The following is a 20,000-nucleotide window of genomic DNA, read 5'->3' as shown; positions in this document are numbered from 1 at the left end:
TTATTCCTAATATTTACAGAGAGAGAGAGAGTAGATAGAGAGAGAGACAGAGACAGAGAGAGAGAGAGAGAGAGAGAGAATTTGTAAGCACAGGGCCTAATGATCCAGTAATCTGTGAGCACAAGAGAGCTTAAAAACGTTCATGGTAACTGATGGTTTTAAAATCAATAAAAAAAAAATTACTGACAGATCTAGTATATTCGGTGCAGCTGACAATCTGCTAAAAACAAAGAAATTTTTATCATTTTTAATGCGAAATATATTTCCCATTTTATGAAATATCTTTCATCCCGAATTTCGATGAAATGACTATTAGTGGTGTTGATTGTCATCTAACTATACCCCTCGTGGCCAGACAGCCAATTAATTGCATAAATTATCATTTATCATATTCAAAAAGTGCCATTCGTCATGGCTATCATGAGAGAGGCACTGATTGATAAAAGCTTTGCGAATCTCGTGGATTTTCCGATGTCAAAAGTATCGTCTCTCGTCTCTCTCTCTCTCTCTCTCTCTCTCTCTCTCTCTCTCTCTCTCTCTCTCTCTCACGCACACACACACACACAAACACACACACGCACACACATTCACATAAGTGGACCTACAAAACCTATCGCCTTTTCTATATTAATATGACGTAGTCATTTGGTCATATAATTTTTTTTGCTGTTCATTATCTAGCTTAGCCAATAAAAAAAAAAAGCTTATAGCAATCTCCTATGATATACCTTTCAACTAATACTACTACTCTTCCTCAAGATGTTGTAAATAAAGAGCCACCGGAGGAGTTAGATCATTTCCAGACGCAAAAATAGGATCTCATATTCTTATATCGCCTTCTTCATGTTTCATCAATGTCTAGCTAAGTCTTCCTACCGCCTCAGATTCCGCCCCCGCCCCCTTCACACACGCTTTCTACCACTCCTCCATCCTTGAACAAGACCCTAAGTATCCTTGAAGATCCTTCCCTGCAACACAATTTGATGTACGAACGGATCCTCATCCGTTTAACGGACCCTCATCCGTTTAACGGACCCTCATCCGTTTAACGGACCCTCATCCGCTATCATCTTCATTCGGAAATTTAAAAAAATAAAAATCCCATTTCATCTGGCAATTATGAAAGCGGAAAGTGAGATTCTTCGTCTCGTTCCTGTACTGTCTTGTTGTTCGGAGAAGAAAGGGGAAAAATAATAGATATTGATAGGATCTTCCCCAGTCATGCCCAATGCTTAGGGGAATTGAATACAACTGAATATAGAATTTAGGCCAAAGGCCAAGCACTGGGACCTATAAGGTCATTCAGCGCTGAAACGGAAATTGACAGTAAAAAGGTTTGAAAGGTGTAACAGGAGGCAAACCTCAAAGCAGTTGCACTAGGAATCAATTCTTAGAAGGTTAGGTCAAGCAAGGTGGAAGAAAGAGAATATGAATGGAGGTACAGTAAAAGGAATGAAAGGGGTTGCAGTTAGGGGCCTAAGGAAGGCACCCTGCGAAGAACCTTAAGTAATGCCTACAGTGCACCGCATGAGGTGCACTGACGGCACTAGCTCCCTGGGGAACAATGCTTAGGGGAGATGACGACTTTTGTGAACAATTTTCACTTGAATGTAACGATTTGTTACAAGTGAGTGAAATCGTAACTTATCTTATTAACTATTGTTATCAAAGTGACACTTGATTCGTTTTTCAGATGCCAAGGCTGAACTGAACGAGAAAAGAAAGATGGTGGTTTTTTTAACTCTCAGGAGCTTAAAACCTCGTAAAACCTCGAACAAACGACTGAAGCAAAAAAAAACAACGTGATCCCCTCGTCAAAAGCAAAGCAAGCACGGATCAAACAATCAGGCGATTTAAATCAAACTCATTACACCTTGGGCGCCTGAGCTCAGCGCATCAGCATGACAAAGGAAGCGATTGCAAAGGCAGGCGCAGTTATCAAGCATATGATTCACTGGGAGGAATTACAACGACAGTGATTCATGACACAAGCGTGATACTCCTGGAGGGGAAGATTGTCCTAATCCCCAGTCTTCGTTCATTCGCGATGCCACATCATTCATCCGAGAAAGTGAATCTTGAGTTATGAGTTCATAAACTCGGCGCGAGATGTCCATTCTTTATGAACACAAGGTATTATTCTCCTGCTTCTTCCTAATGAACGCCATATTCTTTGGAAGCTTGAATTTCAAGTCAGTGGCCCCTTTGGTGGGGTTGTTTAATATGAGTAGGGTTCATCTTCTGAATAATAATAATAATAATAATAATAATAATAATAATAATAATAATAATAATAATAATATTCTTTGGAAGCTTGAATTTCAAGTCAGTGGCCCCTTTGGTGGGCTTGTTCCATATGAATAGGGTTCATCTTCTGAATAATAATAATAATAATAATAATAATAATAATAATAATAATAATAATAATAATAATAACAGCCATTTCGGGTCTGGTCAGGTCTAGATAACCGAAAGGGTTATGGCCTTGAGAAGCAAGTACCAAGCCCCCAAGTGCTTGCACAGGCGTGATGGATTCTCCTCTGAGGAAGTGTACGAATCTGTTATTTTCCTACACTGAAGTCTGAGTCTCGGATTTGTAGTTGCCAGATGAACGTGATAGTGCCTGTTTCTCGTTTTTCCAGAGGGAAACTTTACCTGAGAGAGAGAGAGAGAGAGAGAGAGAGAGAGAGAGAGAGAGAGAGAGAGAGAGAGAGAGAGAGTCAACTTCCCTCCTGAAACTTGACAACAGGTGACCTAACAATCAACTAGTATTACTGACATTTTTAACTCAAATAATTTTGTATTAATTTCCGAAAGAACTTTAAAAATCTTTCAGTATTACAGAATTATATATATATATATATATATATATATATATATATATATATATATATATATATATATATATATATATATATTTACTGGAAGTCTTTAGCGAGGTTTAGTTATTACGAATTGAAACATAACAGAGCTTTTAATTAAGTTCATCGTTCATTGCTCAAAAACGAAATAAAAAACTATTATGGTTTTAAAGAATATATAAGAGAGGTTTCCCCCTCACTGAAAGAACGGGAAGCAATGTGTGTGTGTGTGTGTGTGTGTGTGTGTGTGTGGGGGGCGTGTAAAACCTCTTCAATATTCCAGAATTAATTCAATATCGAGAATCTCTACCTCTAATTTTATGGAAATTCACCTACCGTAATTCCCTCAATCTTTCACCAACATCATCAACTGTTGAATTTTACAACAGGGTACAGAGTAGGCCTATGAGGAATTATATTGCTCAAGCCTGTGTACAAATATGGCTTGGAAATAATTTGTATATCATATTCTACTATTTTGTTTTGTCTGAAATAACGCCAAGAAGTTAAATAATTATATTTCTAGTTATTTTAAATAAATTCTCAATTCCTAAGTTATTTTACAGCCTTCAGGAATAAACACAGGCATATACAAGTTATTTCTGTATAGATGAATACAAAACACTCATATTTTACTATTTTGTTTTGCCTGAAATACATGCCAAGAAGTTATATGGTTATATTTCTAGTTATTTTAAATAAATTCCCATTTCCTAAGTTATTTGACAGGCTTCAGAAATAAACAGAGGCATACAAAAGATATATGCGCATATAATCATACATAACACTTATCCAAAATATTCTCACGGACGCAATATTGGCACTGATGCATAAGTAAAGCCTCAACTGATAAACTCTAACGCATGTAGACAGGAATAATGCCACAGTGAAATGTTATGATGAAGACACAACCATATAACACTTCACAGCTTGTGAAAATATTTCTAAATGCCACTACCGCCAGAGGCCAAGCACTGGGACCTATGAGGTCATTCAGCGCTGGAAAGGGAAATGAGAGTAAGAGGTCTGAAAGGTGTAACAGGAGGAAAATCTCAAAGCAATTGCACTATGAAACAATTGTTAGGGGAGGGTGGATAGCAAGATGGAAGAATGGTAATATGATTGGAGGTACAGTAAAAGGAATGAAAGGGGTTGCAGCTAGAGGCCGAAGGCACGCTGCAAAGAACCGTAAGTAACGCCTACAGTGCACCGCATGAACTGCACTGATTAATGGATGACTGCGGCCATGACTCTCCTATTTACTTGAAATACGTTATTTGAGTTGAATAAAAATGTCAGAGAATACTTTCCACACCCAGAAAAAAAATATATAAAAATGTGTAACCCTCATGAGAAGGTAATTAGTTAAGGATGGTGTAAGTGTACCTGATTAGGTGTAAGTACACCTTGATGAAGGGGACCTAAAGCTGTTATAGAGGATACTTACTTTACACATATACTGAATTACCAATTCGGGAATCAAAGAAACACATATACTGAATTACCAATTTGGGAATCAAAGAAACAACGGCTTTTGTATTCCATCTCCCCCCCCCCCGGGGGTGGTGGCTAAAACGAATAAATAAAAAACTGGCTAAAAAAAAACAAAAAATCTTTACTTGGTAAAAACTATATCTATATATTCCGGTAAAATATCTACGACGTGTTAGGAACAAATAAAAAGAAGGAATCCCCCAACAGCAATATATATCCGAGAGAGAGAGAGAGAGAGAGAGAGAGAGAGAGAGAGTTAACCTGCGAGGTCCTGGTCCCTAGTTCACGCCAGAGGCCCCTTGAACTTTATTGCCCCTGAAACATCGGTAAAGAACAAGGCCTACTGGGGATGCCTATCCCCCTTCCCCCGCCCCAGGGGTGTGGGGGGAGAGAGAGAGAGAGGGGGGGGGAAGGGGAAGGGGTGGGGCGGCTACAGGATCTCCTCTATTTTTATTGCCTAGTTTTCATCGACGTCCGTCCAAATCTATTACGGCCATATGTAAAATCAACACGGATTTTCCGATGAAGACTTCGTTTCAACAGAGCTCCCCCCAAAGAGAGAGAGAGAGAGAGAGAGAGAGAGAGAGAGAGAGAGAGAGAGAGAGAGAGAGAGAGAGAGAATTTTTATTTATTTCATTGCGTTCGTCCGGATGTTCGGAATTCTGATCTATAAGGAAAGGAAACTTTTGCTAGAGGGAGAGAATTGTTTATACTTTATCCACTTCGTTGTTTCACGAAGCAATATTTTCGAAAGGAAGGTTTGGTGGCAGAGGGCTGGACAACGTTCCACTGACGAGGAACTTGTACACGTACACACTTTCTCCCCCTCTCTTTGCAGAGAGAGAGAGAGAGAGAGAGAGAGAGAGAGAGAGAGAGAGAGAGAGAGAGAGAGAGAGAGAGCATAATTTCCAACGTAACGTACTAGAAATTGCCTACAATATAAGAGAGAGAGAGAGAAAGCGTAATTTCAAACGTAACGTATTAAAAACTGCTTACAATATACAAGAGAGAGAGAGAGAGAGAGAGAGAGAGAGAGAGAGAGAGAGAGAGAGAGAGAGAGAGAGCATAATTTCCAATGTAACGTACTAAAACCTGCATACCGCCTAAAACGAGTTAAAACGATGATCAAAAAATTCAAAAGCCATTTACAAAACCTCCATACGTTGATGGGTCCCGTTGCTTATAGTGTTCGGTGCCAGCATGATACAACACAACTGTCAAGACAACAAGACACCTGAAAGACAATTTACTCAGTGGTTATGTAAAAACACTACACTGAACATCACGAGCCAGACGGCAGCCATCTTGGAAGGTGGCAATAACTTTGGAATTGCGAGTGGCAAGGCCGTTATATTTCTTTTAGGGCGACCCTGGTGCAGTAACGATGACAGCTGGCATTCTTGCAACGCCATTTGAGAGATTATGTCAGTCATCGGCTCTAGTGTTACGTGTGTTCATCCAAATAAGTAAGCACACTTATATATACTAAGTTAACTAGTCCATTAATATGTCTTAATTGACACAGCTATCCATAAGCTAAGGGGTCGGTTGCCTTAAAGTATATTCTCCATCTACTTCTATCAAAAGCATCTCCTCTGCTAAACCCTTCTTTTCCAAATTCTCCTTCATTTTATCTCGTCATCTAATCCTCTGCCTTCCTCTCGACCTTCTAACCCTAACATATTCCAACCAAACCCTATTCACTCCCATCCTAACTCATTCTTACCACACACCCAAACCATCTCATTTTCGACTCTTATATCAACCATTTTTTACCATTCCACTAACTCATATGGATATACATCAGTGAAATGGTATATTACTACCTCAAACAAAAGGTTAATTGGTATATTGCTACTTCAAACAAAATGTTTATTGTCACAAACAAACAAAAAAATACAGAATGTTTATTGCAACAAACAAACAAAAAAAATACTACCAGGAGCGGTAGATTGTCAAAGAAATTCATACGAATTCAATTTCTTATTCCTCATGAAGGAATCCTAATGTAAATAAAGATAAATTTTATATGTGTAAATCACACACCCATAGTCCTCAATATTTTGCTGCAGTACTCCACAATGTTTACATGTTCAGTGCGCCTCACGCGGTGTACCGTAGGCATTACTAAAGGCTCTTTGCAGCGTCCCTTCGGCCCCTAGCTGCAACCTCTTTCATTCCTTTTACTGTACCTCCATTCTTATCTTTCTCCATCTCGCTATCTACCTTCTCTTAACAAATAATTCATAGTGCAACTGCTTTGAGGTTTTCCTCCTGTTACACCTTTCAAACCTACCTATTCTCAATTTCCTCTCCAGCTCTGAATGACCTCATAGGTCCCAGTGCTTGGCCTTTGGCCTAAAATCTATATTCAGTTCAATTAACGCATTGCTAACTATGAACTATATAGAATCAAAATATGACACCATTAAGTACAAAATGACATTTATTACTCAAAGAGTTCACTTTACAAGTTTATCCAGGAAATGATTAAGAAATTGATACATTTTCGGACGCAAAAACAGACCCAAGTAAACAATTGTTTACTTTCCACTCGCTCTTCACTATTCCCTACGCGTTATTTCTGTCATATCTATAAACCTTCAGTTTTATAGGCCACTATGGTCACGAATACTATATATATATATATACCTGCGGCAGGATGACAGCGACCCGAAGTGGTATACCAAACGAAACAACGCAAAATTTATGTTGGTCATATTCCAAGGTCATTCTACCTAGAAGCTCCGCCGGGCGAAGGGTTTACTAAGTGCCAGACTCTCGGGGATGAACTTCAAAACGTAACAAAAAGACGGTAAGTTTCTTGAATTATCTCGGTAAATTTCTAAAATTGTCTCCGTAAATTTCTCAAATTATCTCTCAATTGATCTCGATGAATTTCTCAAATGATCTCGGTAAATTTCTCAAATGATCTCGGTAAATTTCTCAAATGATCTCGGTAAATTTCAAAAATTATCTCAGTAAATTTCTAAAATTGTCTCAGCAAATTTCTAAAATTATCTCGGCAAATTTCTCAAATTATCTCAGCAAATTTCTAAAAAGGGGAAACAAAAACTGCCCAAGGTCGCCACTCAGATCTAGCAAGAAAAGACAGTTGGACTTCTGCGTCAAGTACAGTACCTTCATAAGACTTGAAGGTGCTGCTTTTGCTTGTTATCCAAGCGTCACCTACTGCTAGGTGCTAGTACTAAACACTGTATGGTAGGTGCTAGTACTAAACACCGTTAAGGTATATGTAAAGTAGACGGCCGCACGAACATATCCTTTATTAATATAATTTGTCGACCACGCACTATATAAACGGGTTATAAAATACTTTGATCCCGGAGGGGTTTAGGGTACTAAACACGGCGCCCCAAGGAGCTTCCGCCATGTTTAGTACTAGCACCTCGGAGCAGGGGAAGGGTAGATAACAAGCCGAAGCAGCACCAACTTATTAGATTCCCTTTTTCATAAGTAGCTACCAACTGTCAATAAAGCCTCTTACCTGGTTGCTTCCGAGTGTGACGTAAGCACCGAGTGATGACCGTAATTTGGTCTTCCTGAAAAGTGAAATGAAAGTTAATTATTAGCTTTTAAGCAATACAGAATTAAAATCAGTTTAAAATTATGTCAATATATTGCATTCATTTTTTATACCAGTTTTCAAAAGTATTTCAATCATATTACGTGCGAAAATAAATACAAAAAGTTTAGCCGATTGGCTCAGTTTCGAAATACAATCAAGCACGGAACGGAAGGATTCTAATAGCTTGTTTATGCCGGCTAGGATATTAATACTGTCATTTTTAATTATCAATATTGATTTTTTTTAACTACAGATCAATTTACAATCCTAAATGGGGAACTAAAGGTTCAGACAGCTATGTTGGAAGTAACCTACAAAAGACTAACTCTGGCAAGCAGGAACTATAAAGTTGGTTGTGGGTAGGTCCCAGGAAGAGAGTGAAGCTTTCCCACAGCATGGAAGAGCACAGGGCCCTAAGTCATGTTTAGTTAGGCTATTATTATTATTATTATTATTATTTATTATTATTATTATTATTATTATTATTATTATTATTTCAGTAGACGAATCCTATTCACATGGAACAAGCACACCAAGGGGCCAATGACTTGAAATTCTTTAAGCTTCCAAAGAATGTTGGTTTCAACCTCCCACTGCAGTAGACCCCCTTAACACTGCAGCAGTAACTGATCATGATACAGAGCCAGTGATTTTTCATCACCCTGGGGGAGACGCGAACCCGCGACATCTGAGTGGCACGTCACGAAACTAACTGCTATACCAGCTGACCAGCTAATGTAAGAATGTGTCCCTGGAAATCCCTTACTAGGTTTTTCCACTTTTCAGAACAGGTTAAAGGTATGGGGTGTGTGTTCCCAAGGGACAAAGCTCTTACCAATTCGGTAAGGTGCTGTATTGGAGGTTAGGCTAAGCTGTATTCCTGTAGGGGTATGATAATTATGATCAACAGTTTTTCACCCAATACATGAACCAATACGCTATTCCAACTACTTAACCTATGTTTTATGCATTATCAACCACTACTGTTATCACAAACCACTTGATTTTGGGTTTCCTCTATCTCTGTATCTAACCATTTGGAAGGACCACAATGGAAAATGAGATATTCAATTAGGGTAAACAAAAAATTATTGACTGTACCAACATTAAAGAAAAACAGGCAAAACTACATGAGTACATAAAATCCTATAGTTCACACATATATTAGTAACAATCCTTAACAAAGACAAAATACAAAATGCAAGAAAATATGGCAAAATATGGCAGTCAGAATTACAGGGATGCAACAGCTTAGCTCAACCTAACCTAGGTCTGGCCAAGGGTTTAACTTTTTGTGTACACCCCTTAATATTTGTTAAAGAGAGATTATGGTACTAGTAGGAATATGCACTAACCTAAATTGGCCTATCCTACAATACAATTAAAGTTCTACCAGTCTGAGGACCTTGTAATCCTCAAACCTATCTTGCATAGTGTAGTATGCAGTACTTTCCAATTTCTGATCAGAACCCAGTTAAATAATATTCTTACTGACTTTGTCAATCATTTCTAAGACATTTTTCTTCTATACCAAACTTATCACAAAGGTATAGTCACTGTGATACTTGTAAGATGCAAGAATTATACCTAGTAGTTGGTGAACAAGTATTTTTGATGTAAATGAACAACAAATTTGTCAGAATAACACTAAAAACTATTGGAAAAATACTGTTTCACCAATTTTAGAATGAGCAGGAACAGAGTAAATGCTTATAGAATAATGGGGTACCATTTTGGGAAACCACAGACCTAGGTATTAAGTTTTATGATGATGATAATGATGCCCATGAGTAAGTTGGGAAGGTGGGGAGGGCACAGGCTGACCATTCCCTCATGGGATATCAATGAAGGATGATAAATAAACAATAAACTAAGTTACATAACTGATTATTTTTTTAGGATTTACATGACCCTAGGGCAGGTTAGGACCTGATGCCTCAGGCTAGTTTTCTGTTAGGCTTGATAAGTTTAGGGAGGGTTAGGTTAGCATCCACAGCTATACTTCACTCCACGATTTATGATGCTCTAGGTCAGCATGGGTTGAGGGTTTGACCTATTTAGCTTGGATTCCGGGCCCTAGGACAGGCACATTAGGTTAAGAGTGTCCTCTTGTTTCATCCTAGTTATTGTTTTCCCAAAAACCTCATTTATCATAAAACATCTTACTTAGTTCTGTGTACTAGTTTTTGTTTTCCCAAAAACCTCTTTATCATAAAACATCTTACCTAGGTCTATGGTTTCCCATAGTGGAACTCCCATTATTCTGCCAATATTTACCCTGGGGTTGTTCATGCTGAAACTGTTTTAACACGATTTATTTTCCCAACAGTTTATGTTATTCTGACAAATTTGTTGTTCATTTCCACATGGTTAGCTGGTTAACCATCTACAAGTTATAATTCTTGCAAGGAATGTCGCAGTAAAAATAACTTTGCGATAACTTTTGCATAGAAGAAAAATGTCTTAGAATACATTGTAAGACTTTGGGGTTGTCATGGGATATCCAGGCATTCCCAAGGAAACTGAATATCAAATTCGTCAAAATCACTTCAAAAATTACAATCAAGCTCCCATTGTTTTACAATACAATTAATACAATTAGACTAGCAGTCAATCACTGATCCCTATTTCCTTCATTTTATATAATGTCTGCTTGCTACTTTAATTTATGTCTCACTTGAATATCTGTTACCATCCACAAGCAAAAGAAGAACAATCTCTTTGATTAAATCTGTTTTATAACAACATGCATAGGCCTATAGCTCAACTCACCCCAAAGACCACAAGCACAATAGCCTGTCTTCCATAACTTCACAATTTTTCGTTTATGTTCCGCAATTACAAGCACATAGTCTTCAAGTTTAATTACAGAAGCACGAACATTACGATCTGAAATGAAATTTTACTCCGAAAAAGAGAAAACACAGATTAAAAATACTGAGAATTTGAGGATTCTGTGATACGGAAGCGCAGGCAGAATGTAGTGGTTACTGGTTACTCAACTCTTCTTCATTTTCCGTTCGCGAAATTGGCTGCTGAGTTCTGTAATTTGTTGTTAAAAAGAGTTAAATAAAAGGAATTAAAAATAAAAGGATTTTAACCTAAAAAGGAATTTAAAATAAAAGAATTAATACCTCTTTTCGTACTACAGAGGTGCAGATTCTTTCACTTCAAATTCCTTTTATCTTAACTCCTTTAACCACAAACTCCCTAACGGTTATGTAAAACGATTTTTAGAGGACATATACAATAGTTCCAAGAGTTGATTAATGCGTTTGATAATAATGTCATCGCAGCGTTTGCAATAATATACAGTAGTATTTTGAAAGGAAATAATGATTTTCTGAAAGGTATAACCACTACATAAGAATGACAACGGGTGGGTCGTGTCCAATAATCAAATATCTTATATTAGAATGATATTATCCATAACTTCCGAAATAAGAGCGTTGGCATAATGAGTCAGCAATAATAATCCGACCCATATATTAAACAGCAGAATGAAACATTCAAATCCAACAAGATTTTACCTAGACGTTTCAACATCGGTACTGAACTGAATACAGAATTTAGGCCAAAGGCCAAGCACTGGGACCTAGTGAGGTCATTCAGCGCTGAAACGGAAATATACATTAAAAGGTTTGAGAGGTGTAACAGGAGGAAAACCTCAAAGCAGTTGCACTATGAATCAATTGTTAGGAGAGGGTTGAGGAAAGTAAGACGGAAGAAAGAGAATATGAAAGGAATCGGTATTAGCGTAAAATTTATCAGACACATTTCGATTAACGATTTTTATTTCACCAGTATACTGTGATACGGGGATGAATAAAATTGGCATTGTCCGCACGATAAAACTCATTCACGATTCAACCTTTCCGTTTGTTTACCAGTAACATACAGCGCATCGACAGGCTAACAGCGTATTTTGGCGTTTCCGCCCAATTAAGAGCAGAGAATGGAAAATAAAATAAAATCAATTGTACCGTTAACTGCAACAGAGCGGGTTTTCTGTTACATGAACATTACAGATATTTGTGAAATGTTATGTTTGGCTTTACTTATCCAGAAAATGATAACCAGTTCGATGTAGTATCCATCCAACGCTTATTTTTATATTTCTTCAGTCTGCTAAGTAAAGGACCATAAGTCGAAAGGCCTTGCAGCATTCCATCGTTTCTCTTTCCTTCGTGGATTTTGTCTTTATTATATATATATATATATATATATATATATATATATATATATATATATATATATATATATATATATATATATCAAATATAAGGAGCCCATAGAAGCGCAAAAATGTGGAAAATAAAGGCTATATTTCAGAGACCAAACTGTCTCTCTCCTCAGGCAAATATATGTATACACATACATATATTTAGATATATAATTTATAATAATTTATAATATATATATATATATATATATATATATATATATATATACATACATATATATATACATATATATATGCACATACACATACATATAAACACAACCACTTCATCTTCGCTCCAAGAACAATTTTTACCTGTTAAGAACGGTTCCAGCAAAGGTTTTTTTTTTTTTCTTTTCCTCTCATGTCAATTGTTCCCTCGACGTACCCACTGGAACTGGGGAAGGTTTATTGGTTCTCTGTTGACATTCAACGCAGAAAATACCAGGCACAACAAAAACTGATTCAAGCTCACAAAGTCGACCATATTTGCTCTCTCGTTTTTCTCAGTTTTTGGTAGATTCCACCGACCTCACTTTTTTTTTTTTTAAATGCTTTTCAAAAGAGAGACTTTCAAAATTCTGGAGCAAAAGCGTATTCATGATAGGTCAGAGAGCTCTGAGCTATGAAGAAATGGCTTTTAAAAGCGTTATTAGGGTATTACTGACTTCAAATGCTGCTTAAAATCATTTTGTGACGTGAATGAATGTAATCCTGTTCTCTGGATGTTGAAGTGTAACCTTTCGCCTCTCCCAAAAATAAGTGTAAAAACGAAGAAATCTTTGCAGTTAGGGAACGAAAAATAAAATTAAAAAGCGAGGGAGAAATCGTTGTGTCGAAGAAAGTGGGAACACATTAATACCTTGATGATTAAAGACGAAAGAGAACAGAACAGAGTAGAGAAAGACTGATGTAAAATACAGACTTTTGAAACTTAAAAGGATAGAAATGGCAGCTTAACCCAACATATTTCGGATAACGTTTATTATTATTATTATTATTATTATTATTATTTTTTTTTTTTTGTCTATCACAGTCATCCTACCCTATTCCTACCTCCTAACTATTATTATTATTATTATTATTATTATTATTATTATTATTATTATTATTATTATTATTATTATTCAGTAGATGACTGCAGAGGATTGTAAAAGCAAAGGCGTAGACGATTCAAACATTCTAAATTCTGAGCAATACCTGTTGTTATATCACAATGAAAATATTATATCGTGGAGTAAGAGCAAATTGTTTTTCAATGACTGACCATCCAAGGTCGATCACAAAAGGAATAGGGAAATGTATCCGAAGGCAATATTATGACTGCCGAAAGGTTACGGGAAAATTAAGAACAACATCCACCGTATGACTGATGCAACAGAAATTTCGACCAAGAAGTGTATGTATGTGCATGTGTGTATATATATATATATATATATATATATATATATATATATATATATATATATATATATATATATATGTATGTGTGTGTGTATGTGTGTATATATATATTGTGTGTGTACTGTTTTAAATACTGGGTAGCTTCGGAATACCAAAAGTCATTAGTCGAATTTGGGCAAGGGGCGAAGCGATTCTAATATGAGATCATTTAAATTTATTAAATTTATCTCCGCTGCACTCGTGATTATACGAGTACGTTGATTTCCATTAACATTATTGTAAAAAAAATAAATAAATCCTTGCGTAACTGTGTTTTATAAGTTAGCATGTTTACCGCTACTGTTAATACCGGGTAAAACGAACTCTACAACGTTCTGAAGAGTAAGGCCTCTAGGAAAGCACATCAGAATTGCATAAACTACACAATTCTGTTTTTGATCTGCTAAACTGGATTCAGTTCCACGGAAGGAAACGCGCTTGCAAACTGAAGTGAGGGGATGTGCGTCCATTTGATGCCCTGGAAATATAAAATAAACGGAAGATGTCTCCACAACAGTTCGCTAAAACGAAGCGCTGGACAGATTTTCAAATGGATGAAATCATGTTTTGTAAATGAAATATAAGATACGGCGTGTCTTTGTTGTTACTGATATGTCATGAATGATGGGGCTTAGATGAAAGGATATGGCAAACTATTCGTAATCTCGTCATTTTCATTGGATGTTATACACGTGTGATGTTTCTCGTGACGAGTAATATCCAGAAATATTTGATTTTTGAAAGTATATTATTCAGGTAAAAATCTTACTTTTATTTTTTTGCATTACTTCCCACTTTCAAAGTAAAAGTATTTTTTTAGAGCCTTCACAGAAAACAAGAGTTTTCAAGTGTTGTAAGAATAGAATTTAGACCACAGGCCAAGCGCTGGGACCTAAGAGGCCATGTAGCACTGAAAGGGAGATTGACGGTAAAAGGTTTGAAAGGTGTAACAGGAGGAAAACCTCAAAGCATTTGCAAGATGGAAGAAAGAGAATATGAACAGAGGTACAGTTAAAGCAATGAAAGGGGTAGCAGCCAGGGGCCGGGGGGACGTTGCAAAGACCCTTAAGTAATGCCTACAGTCCACCACGTAAGGTGCACTGACGGTACTACCCCCCTGCAGGGTTAAGTGTTGTCATTATCATTCGCATTGATTACTTTTCTTGCAACTGTTAATCCCAAGGTATTCTCTTGCTCTGTATAATCTTCTGACAATCAGGTATTTCTCTTACTTAAGTAAACAGAACACCACTGAGTTCCAGTGGGAAATGACTACAGTGCTCCTCCAAAACTTCTAGGAGTTCAAAGAAAGTCTACTGGCTAGTGGAAGTTCGCCAAGAGAGTACTGGTCTGAAAAACTACGAACTTCAGGGAAGTTCGCTTATAGGATACTGAAAAGAAAACCCACGAACTTCAGTCAGAAAAACTAACGAACTTCAGGGAAGTTCGCCAGAAGAATACTGATAAAAAAATCCACTAACTTCAGTCAGAAAAACTACCAACTTCAGGGAAGTTCGCCAGAAGAATACCTGATAAGAAAATCCATTAACCTCAGTCAGAAAAATACTGATAAGAAAATCCATGAACTTCAGTCAGAAAAACTACGAACTTCAGGGTGTTCGCCAACAGGATACTGATAAGAAAACCCATGAACTTCAGTCAGAAAAACCACAAACTTCAGCATAACTGGATAAGGGAAACGGGGTCCCCTCCAAAATAAAATATATAAAAAAAAATAAAAAAATAAACCTCACCATTTCATCAACAGAGAAAAAAAAGAAAAAAAACCGTTAAAACTCACAGGGCAAAGGAAAAAAAAGTGGAAGTACAGCACCAAAAAGAGAGGGAAGAGAAGGGATGCTAACCGACCAAAAAAGGATAGATGGAAGAGGGGAAGAGAGAAAAGGAATAGGCAGAAAAGGGGGCGAATGTTGGCATCCTTCTCGAGCAATTATCGAGCTAGTTAACCTTGTCAGCGACTATCAGCGACTATCAGAGCTGAAGAAACTATTTATGAGGAGAAGAGGGAGGCAGGAAGGAAGGAAGGAAGGAAATGTAGAATTTAGGGCAAAGGGCCAAGCGCTGGGACCTATGGGGTCATTCGGCGCTGAGAGAGAAATTGACAGTAAGAAGGTTTGAAAGGTGTAACAGGAAGAAAACCTAACAACTGAAAATAAGAAACAATTGTTAGAGAGGGTGGAAAGTCAGATTGAAGAAAGAGAATATGAACGGAGGTACAGTAAAATGAATGAAAGAGGTTGCAGCTAGGGGCCTAAGGAACGCTATAAAGAACCTTAAGTAATGCCTACAGTGCACCACGTGAGGTGTACTGACGGCACTATCCCCCTACGGGAAAAGAGGGTGGCTGTATTTAGTAGCTGTGTTTAAAAGCTTTTGATTCCATTAATAAAAAAATAGCTGTTATTGTTAGCTTGGTATGATTATAGTAAAGGAGAATAGTAGCCTAATATCTACTGATCTTACCTATTTATTCTTTTATTTAACTATTTATTTATCCCTTTTATTTTGAAGTTGAAAAGGTCCTTTGCAGCCAGAAGCTTTCGTAATTCTGCCAGAGAGAGAGAGAGAGAGAGAGAGAGAGAGAGAGAGAGAGAATTTCCTGAGCCAATAAAAAATCATACTGTCCGTCAATTACACAGTAAATTAAAACCCTGCAAACTGATTTTATCCTTCCCATAAATCGTTCTCCCCTTTAATGAAAAAAAAGGCAAACTATTCGCTTTTTAATATTTATCCTTTTTATAAACTTTTATTTAGCTTGCTTTTTTGTCTGTTTGCTATTTACAAAGAGAGCGACGGTACTGAGCGGTACGTGAGCGGAGGAGACTGCGAAAAAATATCATCTGGAGCGGTAAAAAGTAATTGAAGACAAACAACCTGCATTGTTAAACTCATTTCCACGGTGGGTCATTACAATGTTGTCGCTTTTAATTATTTTTAATTGCATTTTGTGTTTGTAGATAAACATCGCCGCTTGGAAAACGAGAATGATGTGTCTATCTAATCTCCTCATTTGAATAAAATGCTGTTTTAAGTAAATATAATTCGATATTAGTCTATACGCTTGGAGATTTGCATACGTAGCATTTGAAAAGATGCATAAGTAATGATTTTTGAATGTAAAACAAATATCCCTCGGGGTAAAACGCCACATTATTAGGCCTGTGTCTGGGAAAGGAGAGAGGTATGAATTTTCAAGTAACGGAGAAAGCACGACACTCAAAGTTCATAGTCCCTTAAGGTCAAAGATGACGCCCAGAAATATGACCTTCTCTTAAAATTGGCTGTTGAATAATCCCTTCGAAATGAATGGATATCTAACATACACAAAATAACTTAATTAAATTAAAAATGATAATCTGAGGTAGCATATCTCTGGCAATACAATATGTATTGTCACTAGGGGATCCACAAAAATTTCGTGAGGGGCCACCAATTTTCATATACATATAGATGTATATGTATATATACACATACATATGTATATGTGTACTATTATTATCAGCAGTTTTCATTTTATTTAAGGTTAAAGTTAGCCATGATCGTGCGTCTGGCACAGCTATGGGTGCCAACAATACAGGCCACCACCGGGCCGCGGCTGATGCTGAAAGTTTCATGGACCGCGGATGAGAGTTTCACGTGCCGTGGCTGAGAGCTTCATACAGCATTATACGCTGCACAGAAAGCTCGATTGCGCCTGAACTGAAAGTCAGTCAGGTGCAATTGCAAGCCTCACACACTAATGAAATAAAATACTGACAGCGTATACACCAAAAGGCGTCTATGGAAAGACGAATATTAATGACAACATGAAAATACTAAAGCTTTAAAATATAAAACAACCAGTGGAACACCAATATTAAAAAAACATAGAAAAAAGTGTTCAACTCTCATTTCAGAAGTTTCCCCAAATGCATCCACGGCAGACGACCATTCACCGAAAATTATGACTGAATGCACATTTGCCTGCAATATATTATCCTTCCAGTACAAACTCCCCCTGAATATTTCGCCCCATTCATAGGTTAAAATAGTAGATATGTATTTTTAAAAAAATGGTTTTTGTAATGCCAGCAATGCTGGAACAATTTAAGTCCTGGACAATGGAACCTGGACGAGAGTAATTGCTTACTCACAGTACGAGAGACAGATATCATGTAAAATAGTGTGCACTGACAAAAGTAGTTTCGCTATTATTATTATTATTATTATTATTATTATTATTATTATTATTATTATTATTATTATAATATTATTAATAATATTAATAAAAATAATAATAATAATAATAATAATAAATTATTATAATATTATTATTATTATTATTATTATTATTATTATTATTATTATTGTCGTTCTTATTATTATTATTATGTATACATGTGAAAAGAGAAAAGGGGGAGAATAATTAACAAGATGAATAAGAAAATAAATAACGCAACAAGGATACCTACTATCTATCGATCTATCTATCTATATATATATATATATACATATATATATATATATATATATATATATATATATATATATATATATATATATATATATATATATATATATATATATATATATATATATATATATCTATATATCTATCTATATATATATATATATATATATATATATATATATATATATATATATATATATATATATATATATATATATATATATATATATATTATTGACATACTAATCGGCATACAGTATCTTATTTTCTGCAGTAACCATCATAATATCGGTAAGGAGTAAAAAAAAAAAAAAAAAAAAAAACCCTACAGGTCCTATAACAATACCTTGTGGAACGCCAGAGAAGATAGGTCAAGGCTCACGAAAACCACCAACAAAAAAACTCTTGATAACCACTAAAGGAAAGGTGAACGAAATAAAAAAAAAAAACCTTTAGTTTAGTATCTAAACTACTGTGTTAATATTCAAGAGCTTTATGGTTAACTAAATCACAGTTATCCTCATTATAAAGTTTCAATGTCATCACTTAACGGCTATTTACGACCTCCCAGGTGAGTTGAAACGTCATAAAACAAGTAAAAAATGAGCCGAAGTTTCTTCGGCGCAATCGAGCTTTCTGTACATCGTATAATCAAGGCCACCGAAGATACACCTATCTTTCGGTGGTCTCGTTATAATGTTGTATGAGCCACGGCCCACGAAACTTTAACCACGGCCCGGTTGTGGTTTGTCCTATATCGTTGTCAGATGCACGATCACGGCTAACTTTAACCTTAAATAAAATAAAATCCGCCTAGGCTAGAGGGCTGCAATTTGGTATGTTTGATGCTTGGAGGGTGGATGATCAACATACCAATTTGCAGCCCTCTAGCCTCAGTGGTTTCTAAGATCTGAGGGCGGACAGAAAAAGTGCGGACAGAAAAAAGTGCGGACGGACAGACAAATAGCTATCTCAATAATTTTCTTCTACAGAAAACTAAAAAGGTCCTTAACCTGAGGAAAAATGGCCCAGCGACCTCCTCACGCCGTAGGGCCACTTCCCCGAATTAGAAGGGAGAGAATAGGCTCAGCGGACAACAGCTCTTTCGGGAAACTCGAAACAGGAGTAATGGCGTCCTTATTTGCTCTTGTTATCATCCCCTTTTCTCCTACGTCTCCCGAGGGAGGACCCCCAGGCTCTAGACCCGAATATCCTTCACTTCTCGCGGCTCAACGCTTCTTCTGAATGTTGGTTGTCATAGTGGTGTTTACGTTTCTTTCCATCCTTCAACGAATGGAGGATGTGTTGACAGTGGTCCGTGTGATTGATGACAGTGGAAGGCAATGACACTGGTGGTTATCATGACGAAGGTACTTGAGAGAACATCTTTTTTATATATGCTGACACGATGGATATGCTATCAGTACTGATGCAGTACAGTTGGTACGTAAAATAAGAATGTTTATAGCAGACCCCTTTATTTCAAAAGTACAGCACATGTACCATTACATATATATACATATATACATATATATATTATATATATATATATATATGTATATACAGAAAGATAACATATATATATATATAAGTATATATATATATATATATATATATATATATATATATATATATATATATATATATATATATATATACATACATATATACACCACGAAACATTAAAAACAATATCACCAAAATTCCACCAAAACAAATCCAACGGGACAGGCCGTAATATAACCCCATCCCCGGCCCCACCCCCAAAAAAAAAAAAAGAGGTTAAAAAATAAGGGAAAAACAAGTGAAAGGCAATAAAGAAAGGGCGAAATGGAATAAAGGTTACGCAAGGGGGAAAAAGAAATAGGAGGTGACGTGAGAGTGGCCCCAAGGGATTGTTGGGGGGGAGGGGGCGAT

The 20,000-nt window shown here is 36.5% G+C and overlaps 1 long non-coding RNA gene across 2 annotated transcripts in view; it reads right to left on the bottom strand.

The window, feature by feature from the left end:
* The window catches only part of LOC136855512 (uncharacterized), a 576,042-nt gene that overhangs the window by 20,997 nt on the left and 535,045 nt on the right, over positions 1-20,000 (bottom strand). The window contains exons 1-2 of one of the 2 annotated variants that reach the window (XR_010858052.1): positions 10,717-10,924; positions 7,864-7,918 (exon numbers count right to left, since the gene is read on the bottom strand). This is a non-coding gene — a long non-coding RNA (uncharacterized lncRNA). Of the gene's footprint in view, positions 1-7,863; positions 7,919-10,716; positions 10,925-20,000 lie in introns of those variants that run through there. The other variant, XR_010858053.1, reaches the window with a different exon arrangement.

Source organism: Macrobrachium rosenbergii, chromosome 31 (genome assembly GCF_040412425.1).
Source record: "Macrobrachium rosenbergii isolate ZJJX-2024 chromosome 31, ASM4041242v1, whole genome shotgun sequence".
NCBI lineage: Eukaryota > Metazoa > Arthropoda > Malacostraca > Decapoda > Palaemonidae > Macrobrachium > Macrobrachium rosenbergii.
Note: the sequence above shows the minus strand (reverse complement) of the source record. Positions and strands in the feature narration are given on the sequence as shown.